Raw genomic sequence first — 15020 nt, 5'->3', positions numbered from 1 at the left:
TATATATATATATCTTATATATATATATATGGCGATAAGCTAGTTTATCTTAATTTTTTTGTTATGTATCCTGAAGAAATTTGAAACTTCTTCGAACTATAGATCACCTTGGCGCACAAAAAATACTGACGAAAATCTTGTGTGTCTTAGGAGAGTGCTGTTAACCCGCTATTCCCCCTCTCCCGCATTTTGCAGTATTCCCTACTATAACTGTTCATAGCTCCGTTAAGGTGACCATCTTCTTACGCAGTGAAGGTCAACCCCACAAACCGGAAAAACGGCCCTTGAAATATTTCCCGTTATAGTCAAGGTTTCAAGAGGAACTGACAATCTTGAATCGTGTTTTTATATTTGAAACGTATTCATGATATTTCTTCTGGCTCGAATTTTCTTTTTCCCTTTTGGCCGTCAGTCTTTTTTTTTTTCCTAAGAAGTTTGGTTGTTATTTCATTTTACGGATTTTAACTTAATTTTGGCTATTTATAGAAATTGTAGGTGTTTCAGCAGGAAAAGTTTCTATTATTTGATTGTATAGAATGATAATGTTAGAACAGATTTCCTGTCCCTTTCTCTATCGCTCATTCTGTTTGCTTTGGCTGTCTTTTTGTCTGTCTGCCCCCCAGTGTCTGTGATACTCATCGCGACTCCTCCTCCTTTACTGTTGAGGGAATTCAAGCCGAACTTAGTAACTTGGTAGACCTTTATGCATAGGTAAAGTCTGCTGTAGGTTGTCTTTCAGCTTCTCACACTTACCTTGTCATCGCAACGGTTACCCCAAGGCAGTACGCATTTCCGTCAATTTTGGTACTAATGGAGATCCTCTCTCTCTCTCTCTCTCTCTCTCTCTCTCTCTCTCTCTCTCCTCTCCTCTCTTCTCTCTCTCTCTCTCTCTCTCCTCTCTCTCTCTCTCTCTCTCTCTCTCTCTGTTCGTCAGTGGGTTTTGTCACACCCACTTTTACTATTTTTCTTGTCAAATTTAGAAACTTTCTTCAACCAAAATAATGAAATATTTTAAGGTAACATTTTTAGTACATAGCTTAAGTGAGACTAGTCTTTAACATGACCTTCATTGTAGCTTGTTGTGTCGTCATAAAGGTGAATAGTATTATTACCCTGACTTTAGTTGATATTTTTTTCATGCTGCCTGAATGAAATAATGTGTGATTTGACGAGTAAATATATGGCGATTTTGATAATTATTTCAAGTATTTTGTGCTATTCTGTTACCACAGCGATAGTCATAGGTAATAACATTGACAGTGCAGTTGTAGGAATTGCCAGTGCCCTAAGGCCCTCAAGCACTATATCCCAGAGTAGAAGAGTTATCCAGCTAATGGACGTCTTCATTTGAGGTCAACGGGAATCGCTTCTTTGATCATAGCAAATGGCGGTTATTCAAAACCTCATTCTGTTTGGCTTGCGTGATATGACATTCACAAATATAGAGATGGCATAATGTCAGGCAGCTCCTGTTAGCATTGAATTTTTTACTGACAGATTGTGAAGAGAAGTTTTACACTCCATTGGAAAATATTTTCTGGTATTCTCTGCTTTGTTAATGAAAAGCATGGATACAAAATAAAATACTAATTCGTCAAGTTTTCTTCATATTCGGGTATGGTGTAAAGAACATGAAATGAACGATAGTTGATGAAGGTGGTGGCATGTGCTTGTAGTGACACCAGGTAGGGATGGAAGAACTTTATGAATTAACCCTGTGAAGTATTTGGTCGACAGGCCGCTATATTGTTGGAACGGAGGTACCCTAATATTCGAGAAGTGCCACGAGGCAATATTGTTAGATCGAAGGTACCTTAATATTCCAGAAGTACCACATGCAATGTTGTTAGAACGAAGGTACCCTAATATTCGAGAAATGCCATAGTGTATGATTGATAGTAGATAATAGTTGGTCTATTTTAGGATGAGGTTAGTGACTGTAAATTTTTTACAGACACTTTTGTACATTTGACATAATTTTCATTCTACAGAGTTCGTATGGCAGCGGTTGTTGTCTTAATATTATTCCAGAATATTTCTCCTGTAATTTCAGTTTTATGTTTACATCCATCTATATTTACACGACGTGCCTTTAGTGTGAAAGTCATCATAAGATCATTAAATGGTTGCCTTCTTACGTTTATCCCCTTTTTTCTATTATTTTGTCATGGTTTTTATTCAGTTACTGGTGTTGGTTTTATGTCGTTGCATTTCGTTTCCTATCTACCTTAGTTCTTATGTTCTTATACCGAAGTTTCTTTTATGTATTTTGTTTTTATGTACAATATTGAAAATATATTATATATATATATATATATATATATATATATATATATAGTATATATATATATATATATATATATATATATATATATATATATATATATATATATATATAGGTAATATGAAATACACTATATTTGTTAGAATTGAATTGTAACCAGAGAACAATATATTTCTAACTCAGCAGTAGAGAAGCACAGTTTAGTTGTGTTCTATCCCTAAACGCTGTTGGGAGAACCGCCTCAGCAGACCTATTCATTACGTGACTTCCTTTCAGTGATTAACTTGCTGCTTTCTACCTGTGAAATTGGGAAGAAGACCAAGCCACCTGTGGGCCCTCACTAGAATACCTAATTGGGATTGTGTTCCGAGCAGCGTGTTCTTACCTTGGATGTGTTTTATTATATATATATATAATAAATATATATATATATATATTATGTATATAATATATATATATAATATATATATATGTGTGTGTGTGTGTGGTGTGTGTGTGTGTGTGTGTGTGTGTGTTACCATCTTTTCGTCTTCTCTTTCTTAATAGATAGTTGTTCGATCATTTTCAAGAATTGCTCTTGAGTTCACTGATGGACCTGTTATGTGGGATTCATGGATTCATATCCAGCTGCATCATTTTTGGAAAGAATATGATGGGTATAAGTTAGGCTCATTAATATATATTCTATATATATATATAATATATATATATATATATATATATAATATAGATATATTAAAAATGTAAAGTGTATATGTGTACAAAAATATAATTATAAATATTTGATTTGTATCATTAGGTAACCTTTGAATACGATATTTTAAAGCCACGATCAGTCTACCTCCAATACTTTGTCTACTGCAGCTCGCCGGCTGCAATAGACAAAGTCTTCACACTATGAGAGTTTGTTGACAAGTCGATACACTACAAGAGGTGTTGGAAGTTGTCAGTTGTAAAACAGCTCTTCGTTTTCGCTATAGTGAAAGGCGGGGGACTTTCCCGTAGGGTTCATTGGCTTGACTCTTTATTGACACTACTTGTTGCTTCTGCGATATAAGGTATGTGTAAGGGTAAGAGTCATATAAATCAACTTAATGTTTCCTTATGGTTTGAACGATTATTTCACCAATTACCTATGGAAATGGGTGTATGGTATGTGTGTGTGTGTATGTATATATATATAGATATATATATATATATATATATATATATATATATATATATATATTTATATATGTATGTATATACATCGAGCTACAAATGTCGTTTATTATCTAATTCACTTTACCTCGGAATTAATATATGTGTGTATACGTATATGTATCTGTATATATATATATATATATATATATATATATATATATATATATATATATATATATATATATATATATAAAGTCGAGTTCTTTCACGTGCAATAATTCACTATTCAGGTTTCCTGATTAAATTCTGTTGCCAAGCCGTTATCTTTATATAAACTCATTTCCTTTAATATTTGTGCTGAATATGATCAGTAGGTAAAATTCTCTCTCTCTCTCTCTCTCTCTCTCTCTCTCTCTCTCTCTCTCTCTCTCTCTGACAACTATTGCTTAACCTGCACACATAGTTGATTAATATTTGTGAATATATGTTTACAGTGAAAGGACTTTCCTCGTTAGCTCCCCCCCTCCCAAACAAAATCCTTTTTTTCAAGTGCTCTCTTTTCGCAAAGATGCTGCCAGACCTTGTATTTATGTATGACTGAGGCAGAGGAGGAGCGTGGTAGGATTCGTACGTCGGAACGTAGGCAAGAAGAAAATGGGGTGAGGGAAATGAGGAGGAGGAGGAGGAAGAGAGAGAGAAGGAAGTAGGAGTAGTAGTAGGATGAGAGGGTGAGCAGGAATCTCTCTCTCTCTCTCTCTCTCTCTCTCTCTCTCTCTCTCTCTCTCAGCCTCTCTGTGCGCCGACTCTATCGCGGGCGAGTGAAGAGAGAGGCCTCTCTCTCTCTCTCTCTCTCTCTCTCTCTCTCTCTCTCTCTCTCTTTCAGACCGGAACGATTGATTCCCCATTCGCTGTCTTTTCTCCTTTTGTATTAATTAGTCCTTGTTTCTAACGATTCCTTAGCTTACTGGAATGTGCTGGGTTAGTTCATTTGGCCTTAGATTTCTTCGTTACTTTCTCTGTCGTGGAATATTGAGCTTTTTAGAACCTGGAGGAGGTTTTTTTGCCTTCACCGTCGTCGTCGACGTCGTCGTCGTCGTCGACCCGACCCGTCATGCCAGCTGCCAGTTAGCTTCTAGCGGATGACCCTATTTTTCTAAACCGTTGTTTGCTCTCTCTCTCTCTCTCTCTCTCTCTCTCTCTCTCTCTCGTGTTTTTGTATGTCTGTCATTCTGTCTCTCTTTTGAGTGTAGTTTTGCAATTATTGGTGGATTCGGTGCTTGCTCGTTTAAGTAGGTAATAAAAGTGGAATGGTTAAAGCAATTTTGATCAGCGTGAGGGATTACAAAAAATAAGAGAGAGAGAGAGAGAGAGAGGGTGGGTCTGATTCCCGGTGGTCCGGCTGGTGTTGGTGGTGGCGGCGGCGGTGGTGGTGGTGGTGGTGGAGGGAGAGATAGTGTTGGCGGTGGTGACTGAGTGGCTGGCTCAGTTTGCCAGTCGGTGGCATACGCTGCCCGTAGTCAGGTGTCCGCGAAGCCCCCCTTCCGAATTTGCATCCCCCCTCTCTCCCCCAAGACCTTATCTGCTCGAGCTTCCCTCACACACATCTTATCTCCGCCAAAGGGTATTAAAAAAAAAGATCCGGATTTATATTTGGAAAAACTTACAGAAAAACACACACGCCATTTTTTCATAATAGTCATAGCTGTCAAAAGCGTCAGTAAAGCCCGGAGTATATTCTTGTCCTGCCGTATTCCATCGCATTCCCGGATTACTACATCGGCTCCCTATCGGACAGTGTACTGAACAATCTATTCAATATATTATATGTATCTGTATCCATTGAGGTGTTGTGATGTGGTTTATCTTGATTTTGTTGATCAATGTATGGATAGCTCCGTCTCTCAATGGTACTGGTATTGTGTAAAAGGATGCTTCGTTAATTATTAAATAAGATAAAATATGCGCCATGAAAACTGATTGTGTGGCTATGATGGATTTCCACGATTTTCATTATTTGTAGATAAACTTATTTGCTAACTCTGACCATTCTGAACCAAATAATCAAAGAGGTCGTAGAAACATTGCATTCGTATGGTTTCCAAAACGGTAACAAATAGTCTGATGTGTCGCTTTCAACATCTATGAGGAAAAATAAAAGAATTTATATTTGTACCAAAAAGTTGTAGAAAATTATGCAAAAAGAAAATATGGCTAACATTCCAGTGGGCGTCAAGCAAAGCTATGTGCCCTTTATAATCTTTCTTTTCTGAGACTGACGATGAAACTGTAGGTAGAAAAAAATGAAATTATGGGTCAAAGGTTATTTAAACTTTTCGTTGGATAACGAAAAGAGAAAAATTCCCAAAGACTCATTTTTAGGGAGCCCGGAAGCACTGGTGTCTCGTTGAAACCCAAAGGTCGCGTTCTTTCCGCGACCATGAATTGCATTTTGGATTGTGCGCTTGTGGGAGGACGCCGCTCTGCTTCTTCGGCTGACCTTATCTGGGACTCACTGACCTTGTTTTGACAGCGTTTCATTTGCTTTTTGACCTTATTTTATGTTGTGTGTGTGTGTTTGAGAGAAAGAGAGAGAGAGAGAGAGAGAGAGATTCCTATACTTTTTGTTTGTGCATAGGTCGAGCTCGTAATTTTTTTTAATTATTTTTTTGTGGAGATAAGTTGTCATTATTAATTGGTGTTAGTTTATGCATGTACGTGTATATACACCGACACACATATATATAATATATATATATACGTATAATATATATATCTAATATAATATATATATAAAATCATATATATATATACATATATATATATATATATGTGTGTGTGGTGGTGTGTGTGTGTGCGTGCGTGTATATATATATATAACTATATATATCATATATATATATATATATATATATATAATATATATATATATGTTATTAATTATTATATTATTTATATATTATATATATATATGTTATTGCACTTCATATATTAATTTGTTAACTGTTATTTCCAAGTTGAGTGTTTACAGCATTATTAATTTTTAAGAAAGTAGGATGGCATGTCAATAATCGTTTATAATTATTTTTATCATTCCCGGTCTCTGGACGTAATGGTTTAATTAGAGGCATTCTTGTAATTACGCGAGTTCTTTTGACCCGCGATTTGCGCAACCCGAAAAGCATGTCAGAGACACGGATGGAGATCACGCCTAAATTTGAAGACTTGTGAATGAGGGCAATTTAGAACGTTTTAGAGAAATGAAAAGGTCCCTGGCATAGGCTCAAGTCTGTATCTTTGCTGTAGTTGAGTCATTAGGTTTGTGGTTATTTGTGCAACACTTTTAGAACAGTAATTGATGCAAATATTTGCTTTCGAATTTTCACGAAACGGCATTTTCGGCTATGATATTGCACGTATCTTTGAATGTGACTCTTAATAGATATGAACTAGGAAAGTAGTTGTAAATAGCTCAGGGAAAACCGTAAGTTTTGGCGCCAAAATATCCTAATTGACAAGCGAAGGTAGGCAACACTTCCGCGGAAGAACAGCCAAATGCCGTTTCGTTTCAGATAGCTCAGACGAATAGAGAGCTGTCTAATAGGACATGATATAAGGGTGCATGTAGACCGTTGGTTTGGTTGGTGAAATAAAGTTAGGTGTTAGAAGAATAGAGAGCTGTCTAATAGGACATGATATAAGGGTGCATGTAGACAGTGCTTGTGTGAAATAAAGTAGGTGTTTAGAGGGGAAAGAAAGCTAGAGTGCCATAGACCGGGAGTGCCACCATTACGTTGTGCACGTGAGGTTGAACGGACAACATTGCACTGGTCGGGTCTTTTATTGATCCTGGGAACAAGCGTGTGGCTCTCTCCTCCACCGATTCCCCTCCCCTACATGCCCTCCACCCTATTCCCCCCCCCCCACCTCCCAACTCTCTCTCTCTCTCTCTCTCTCTCTCTCTCTCTCTGGCGAACATCCTACCACCTCCTCCTTCCTTCCTCCCAACCCGGCTGTCTCCTATCCTTGCCTTGTCTTCCTTTCTCCCCCTACCCCTTCCCGACCTCTCTCTCTCTCTCTCTCTCTCTCTCTCTCTCTCTCTCTCTCTCTCTCTCTCTCTCTTTCCTTCCCCTCCCTCTCTCCCACGGGGCTCCTCCTTTACATACATTTCCATCTCTCTAAGCGTTGTCCTTTCTACCTGTTACCTTTCCATGTCATGGCTCTATAATCCCGTCTCTCTCTCTCTCTCTCTTCTCTCTCTCCTCTCTCTCTGTTTACTAGCCCAAACTAATACCCCGGAAGTTCTCCATACCTCTCTCTCTCTCTCTCTCTCTCTCTCTTGCGTATGTATGTGTGAAAGAGAGAGTATGCTCGGGCAATGTTTTGTATTTACGTCGCGGAACACTTTATTGTCGTAAACTGTATGTAGTAATGAATAAACATTTTCTTAAAGTTATTGAAACTTGTGTATATCTCTCTCTCTCTCTCTCTCTCCATATATAATAATATATATATAATATATATATATATATATATATAGTATATTTATATATATATATGTGTGTGTGTGTGTGTGTGTGTTTGTTTGTTTGTTTGTTTGTGTGTATGTATGTATGTATGTATGGATCTTGAGAAATACACGCATATAGGAGCGGGCCAACCAATAAGCCAAAAGATAAAATTTACCTAAGGTTAATCCTTGCATGCACCCTGCAGCATCCATCTGCACATCTTTCACCATCTGTCTCGTCTCACACGGATGCTCTGCGAGATCAGTTGACATCGTCCATTGATTTATGTTTTCATACTCCTGCTCCTCCTCCTCCTCCACCCATCTTGCACCTCTGCCCTTGCTCTCCTGAACGAAGCTTTTGTCCTCTTCCTTGCTTTGTTCCGTTTCACCCTCTTTCGGGAGTTTTCCTCATTTTCGATCCCCATGTGTTCGGAAATATTATTGGACACTTCTCTTTTTCAGATTTCCACCTTAGATCTCTTTTGCTTTCATCTTCCCAGCTTTTGCAGACTTGAGTTCTTTAGTGGTTCCTGCTGCCCTTTGTGCAGGTTTCCTTGTTACCTTCTTATTTTGGTTCATTCTCCTTTGCTTTCGGAAATCTGCCATGTGCTATTTATCTCAGTTTATCGCTTCATTATCTCGTTCAGCAATCTCTCTTCTTCGTCTCTGATTTCCAGTATTGAAGATTAATATGTTTTCTTCTGTTCATGGTATAGTGACATCAAATACAACTTACTATATTAGCTCCTTCCTTTCATCTCCTTTGCATGTATGTATGCTTGTAAGTATGTGTGTGTATAATCGTTCGATAGTTTTGTCCAAGATGACTTTGTACTGCAAAATAATGAAAAGTGATGTATCCCATGTTTTACTTATCAACATATGCAATTGATTCCTCAAAAAAGAAATGAGAAACTATAGATGCACTGGAAAGTAAAATATTGTATTTTTTTGCGATAATTGAAACTTGACAAAGAATTCAAAAAGACCTGGTTATGGTGAGGTTGATGGTGACCCGTAATGCTTCCGGGCCTCTCACTGAAATATTTTGGAAAATCAAGCGTAGAGAATTACATGAAATAGGTGTGACCTGAGAGGATATTCATCAAAAGTTCCTTTTCAATACTCAGGTAAGTTGAATTTCGAATAAATGCTGATCATCCATTTACCTGTTGAACACATCGGTTGAATGTATATCTTACTATTAGATCGTCTGCATTTTATTAGTAATTTGAATGTGTATTTGCAAAGGTCAGTCTCTGCTACCCACTGTAGTTTTGCTGTATCATAATTACAAAGAAGCCTTCAGGCATATAGAATTGAAACTGTTCTTAGGCTTTACTACTTCATATGCTAACAGAATCATTGTTCTTGTTGTCAGCGTTTCCATGTTTCCATGTATTTACAAGGTCATTTTTTATTTTGACCTGCCCGATTAATTGGGATTTTTGTTTAGACAATTATATAGTTTGACTTTTTCATATCGCTGTCTTTTTTTTCCTCGTGTAGTATTTAGCGATAATCTTGTTGATAACGTCACTAGAGTAAAGTAATGTTGAGCTGAAGATCTGCCCATTAAAATGTATAATACTACTCGCTTCGTATCTCACAGTAAAATATTTTTGTTTAGGTATATATTTATTTGGAAAAAACTTTATCGTGCGTTTGTTTTGTAAATGTTGACTGAGGGCAAGACTAAAATTGATGTCAAGACCAGAGTGATGAAATCCATATAAAAATACTTGAGAACAGGAACTGTGCATATAATTGCATGTCAAGCTTCAACAAATATCATATATGAATAAAGGACGTTACGCCAGTTCATAAATGTTCCTGTACTATGAAGAATAATTGCACTTATTTTTATTACAGAATTATTGTTATATTAATGTTCTAAACTCATCAGTCAATCTTTACGTTTTGGTGAAATTATTTTATTATGTGATCTTTATATTAATGCGGTCAATTATTGTTATATTTTCATCATTAGCCACTCATTCTCAAGTCGCCTGGGACCCATATGAATTATTTTACTCTCTACAGTGGTAGGTCTTTTAAATATATGTGGAATATTTTACAGGATTTGCAGTGGTAGGTCGTTTCTTGAACCTGTGAATTGTACTCGTTTGAGTAAAGATTGCTTTTATCACATCTGCATCATGTTAGGAATTTTCAGTCAGTGAATTCAGTTATGTCACTACAGTCTATGCTTAACTAGTTTACTGGTTTCTGCTAGAGTCATTCGAATCCAGATATCCGTGTTCTAACATGGTAATCATCAGCCAATGTTATGTTCCAGGCTGTTATTCGTGTTGCCAACTATGTAGTAATTTCCAGCCCCCGTAATTTAAGTGTTTAGACGTTTGTAATCGTCTTTCCTAGTCGTATTACGTGTAGTGTGTAGCTGTGATTCGTGATATATATATATATATATATATTATATATATATATATATATATATATATATATATATATATATATATATATATATATGTGTGTGTGTGTGTGTGTGTGTGTGTGTGTGTGTGTGTGTGTGTGTATGGATTTGCGTACGTGAAGTTCATACACTCTTGCCTGCATTTTTGTGCATGGCCAATCGTGTTATGTATACATGAGGTAAGAGGGTATGTAGTATTTGTGTATGTATTAGCTTCAAAAGGGAAGAGAGAGAGAGAGAGAGGGAGGTAGAGAAGAACGTACACATGCAGATGGTGAATCCCAGTGAATGGAAGGAGTTTGTCTTGCAGTAAAACAAGAGAGAGAGAGAGAGAGAGAGAGAGAGAGAGAGCGTATGGCAACTCCGCCAAATGATGCCATACTATAGTTCAAGAAGTATTTACATAAACAGAAGCGGGTTGGGATTCGTGAAGAAGGGCATCTGCTTGCATTAGAACAGGAGATACATTATATTACGTATTTGTATATTAAAATGAAAAATGTCAGTTTCATGTTATTTGGTTCTTTAATTCTGGATTGTCATGGTATTAATTTTTGAGTATCGTGATTATCTTTAGTGTCCACATGTTTGATTTGACATTTTGGATATTTTAAATTTATGTGTATTTTTGTATTTTAACAAATGTAGAAATGGACAACTCGCTGTTAAACTTTTGTAAATTAAAAGAGAATAATTGCAGTTATTGGAAGCATAACAGTTCTGATCAGTTCAGTTTATGCGTAGAATATGATAAATTCGCCAAAAGCCATGTTATGGATATTACTTTTTAACCGTCCGATAGGTGGTTTCTTTTTTTTTTTTCAAAGTAGAAAAAAAGAATAGAAGACTATAAAATTTACAGAATCTGTCTATATACAGAACTCTAGGCCCTTTAGAGAAAATGACTTGTAGGTCCGTCTCGTCTAAATCTCGTTCTAATGCATATAGACTCCCAAAGGGCCTCTCCACCCTACCCACCCACTATGCATCGAGGGCCTTCTTTTAAGCCTAAATGCCCCCCCCCCCCCTCCCTCCCATCACCTCCTCCTCCTACCGCGCCTTCTCCTTTTGAAGATACCAGCGGTTCTAAAACCATGAGAGGAATTTTCAAGATGGCGCCGATACTATACTGCTCTATCACGTTTTTATCTTTTTTTTTTTTACATAACTCACTGAGTGGAAGTCGATAATGTAGGTGGGTGTGTGTGTGGTAGTTTTTGTCTGGTGCGGCTACGGACGTGGGTGTAGGTCGCTGGCATATATATATATATATATATATATATATATATATATATAATATATATATATGTATATATATATATATATATACGTATATATATATATATATGTGTGTGTGTGTGTGGTGTATGTGAATGCAATATATATGTGTGTGTGTGTGTGTACGGACGTTTTGTTTCATAGAAAAAGCTTCCCAGGTAATAGGAGCGAGGAGTGTGAATAAGTGAACCTGCATAGCTTCGGGGGGAGCAGATATAACAGGAGAAAAAAAGGAGAGATTATAGGGGGGAATTCATTTAAAGAAAAAAAAAGTCTTGCCTCCTTCCACGATGAAGTGTTTATTGACGGGAATGAAGTCCGTATGCATCCGTGTTTGCTTTGGATGTTTTCTTGTTGGTATGTTTGTGTAACTCGGGATTGCTACGGCCTTCGAATGTTATGTCAAGGAGCATGAGGAGATTTCTTATGTTTGTTGAGCTGGCGGAGGAGAATCGATCGGTTGTGGATGTTAATGCAACTGTCTTTGTATGTGTGTATGTATGTATGTTTGTGTGTGTATAAAACAAGGTTTGGTGTGTGTGTGTATTGTTTGCATATCTCTCTCTCTCTCTCTCTCTCTCTCTCTCTCTCTCTCTCTTCTCTCTCCCTCTTCTAACCTATATATACTATATATATATATATATATATACCTATATATATATAATATATGTATATATATAATATATATATATATGTGTGTGTGGTGTGTGTGTGTGTGCGTGTGTGTATGCTTAGATGTTATATATTAATACAAGTAGATGTATTTGTATAAAAAAAGTGTACGCAAAGTTCTCCGTGCAGGCAGTAGCTATTCATATAATATATATATATATATATATATATATTATATATATATATATATATATATATATATATAGAGATAGAGAGAGAGAGAGAGAGAGAGAGAGAGAGAGAGAGAGAGAGAGAGAGATATATATCTCAAGAAAAGCATGTCGGACATGATTTGCTGCGACGTCTCCCAGGCACAGCAGCGGTCACAAGAAAATACCGAGTGACATAAGCGATCGTCTCCTCGTCCTCACTTAAAGAAGTGAATCCCATGGAATGAATTGGGGATCTTGGCTTCAAATGAAACTCTTGTCCTGGAGAGACTATTTACCTCCCTCTCTCCCTCCCTCCCTGGGTGAAATTTTCTCTCGGCGTCCATTTTCCCCCCCAAGGACAAATGTTTCATCGATGTTCAGTTGTGTGTTGTAGACGTTAGGTTGTCAGGGCAGAGATCTGAAACAGTCGGTTGCTGTAATATGTTTCGTCAGTACTTATTAGTATTATTATTATTTTTGTATACTTTATATTTTCATATATGTATAGGCATTATTTAATGATTACATGTATTCAGAGATTGACCTTAACATTTTAATTGATCAAAGTGTGTTGTTTGATGTAACCAGGTAAATGGGTGTAAACAGGTAAATGGATGTTATTCTGGTTGATATATATGATTCATTGTTATTTTTATCAATCGTGATATTTACACTGTTGAATATAACATGAGTATATTTCTGTGAGTTTTGGTAATCATGAATAACATGCTGTTCCCAAGAACATATTGATGTATATTTTTTGACGTAATTATGCAAATGTGTTGCGCATTTATTGAAACGAGCTATATATATATATTAATAAAGATTTGCTTTGAAAAGTACTCATATAACTTGTTTTCAGTATAGGAAAGGCAATATGAAGCAGATTATGCTTAAAGATTTATTTCGAGTGTTACGGACAGATCTACATATATTTTGGGTAGATTTTGTTACGTGTTCAGCTACAAAATTTTTATTTTTCTTCAAACGAAATATTTTTTGCCATTCGAAAAAATTTCAGGATTATCTCTTAGAAGAACTTTTGTGTCATGTTTTTACCTTTTTTAAATGAAATTGAATGATATATGCAGGCTTATGATTAGATCTTGCGCTGCCTGATTTCGAGTTTCTCTTGAGGGGCTGGTTATATTGAAGAAGTATTGTTAATTGGTTTGTTGAGTGTTTCTCCTTCTCTTGGTATGTGTTCGCTTGAAAAGGAATTTTCCCTTATGACGCGTATTTTTTTTATTTTGTTCTTCATTTTCCTTTCATTTTCCCGTCTTTTATACGTTAGTGCTTTATGTCTCCATCTTCACTATGTGTCGGTTACACTTGTTATTTACTGTAACATTAACCTCCTATTTACGTCGATCCCGAATGATTCGAGATCCTGTCGTTGGAGATTGGCAGAGAAGTTACAATTTTTACTTTTATTCTTATTCATTTTGAAATACGGCCATCCAGCACTCGGTTGCCTGATTCGTTTTGTTAGAAAGCGTCTTATGATATTAATATTTCTCCCTTGACCTTAAATTTCGTTTCTCTGGCATTGCTTTAAGTACTTCCCGTATATATGGAAACAATTTTTTCTGAATTCTAAATATCGCGCTGTATTGCACCCTCATCCAAATGAAGATTGACAAGGAATCTAGATTGGTAATGTATGGTTCAGGTCAACAGAACATAAAAGGAATTCTTTGATGTTTAAATGTGATGGCGAAAGACACTTTAATCAGGAAGGGTCTTGGAACCGTAGAGACTGTGGAGTTTCTCCTCTGGCTCCCTTAAGAAAGATTTCTGAAGTTTCGTTCAGCTACAAAAAGGCTTTTCGCCGTAATGATGCTATTTTGTCAGCTGAAGGCTTGTTATACTCGCTCAGTAGCTTGAAGTTCATATGAACTCTGGTTATTAACTGAAAACTTCTTGCATGGGAAATGACTCTCTCTCTCTCTCTCTCTCTCTCTCTCTCTCTCTCTCTCTCTTCTCTCTCTCCTAATGTGCTCTGTATCTTTTCAGACGCTCTCATCGTTCTTTCCTTTTCAACCTTCCTCAAACACTTTTTGCTTTAATTGCTGCGGGTTTGACCCAGTTTTTCTTTTGGGTCTGGAGAGTCATGAAAGTAGTTGTTGTGGTGATAGCGGTTAGCGAAGCGTCAGTGGAACGATAATGGTGTTGTTTGTTGCTGCTTCCCGTCGATGTGAACAGATTGTGTGTTGGATATTTATCCGCATTTGTGTTACTTCCAGGCTCTTGTTGGCAGGTGCCATTTGACTTTATTGGGTGCAGTCTGTTGGGATCATCTGATAGTCATGAAAATAGTTTGACTTATCAGTGCAATCCTGTTGCAATAAAAACTTCTACAGACTGTTAACATCTTTTTAACATTTGCTTGGAAAAGCTTAGAATTACTTCTTCCTGCTTGGTTTGTTGGTCGTATGTATTTTCTGTGGCATCTGTTGCTGATGTTGTGTCGTCACTTGTCGACCAAATTGTCTTTTTTTCTGAAGAAATTTTAGATGAATTGCGTGTGTATAAGAGGATGAT

At 36.7% G+C, this 15020-nt stretch overlaps 2 protein-coding genes across 2 annotated transcripts in view; both read left to right on the top strand.

Annotated features, from left to right (window-relative positions):
* LOC135220749 (phorbol ester/diacylglycerol-binding protein unc-13-like) overlaps positions 1-15020 on the top strand; it is a 1290517-nt gene that overhangs the window by 883343 nt on the left and 392154 nt on the right.
* LOC135220748 (serine-rich adhesin for platelets-like) overlaps positions 4913-15020 on the top strand; it is a 117756-nt gene continuing 107648 nt past the window's right edge. The window contains exon 1 of the mRNA XM_064258200.1: positions 4913-5048. The gene's annotated coding sequence lies outside the window, so the exon portion shown is untranslated. The remainder of the gene's footprint in view (positions 5049-15020) is intronic.

The sequence above is a fragment of the Macrobrachium nipponense genome, chromosome 2 (genome assembly GCF_015104395.2).
Source record: "Macrobrachium nipponense isolate FS-2020 chromosome 2, ASM1510439v2, whole genome shotgun sequence".
Lineage (NCBI taxonomy): Eukaryota > Metazoa > Arthropoda > Malacostraca > Decapoda > Palaemonidae > Macrobrachium > Macrobrachium nipponense.
The sequence above is the reverse complement of the archived record's forward strand: the minus strand, read 5'-3'. Positions and strand labels throughout refer to the sequence as shown.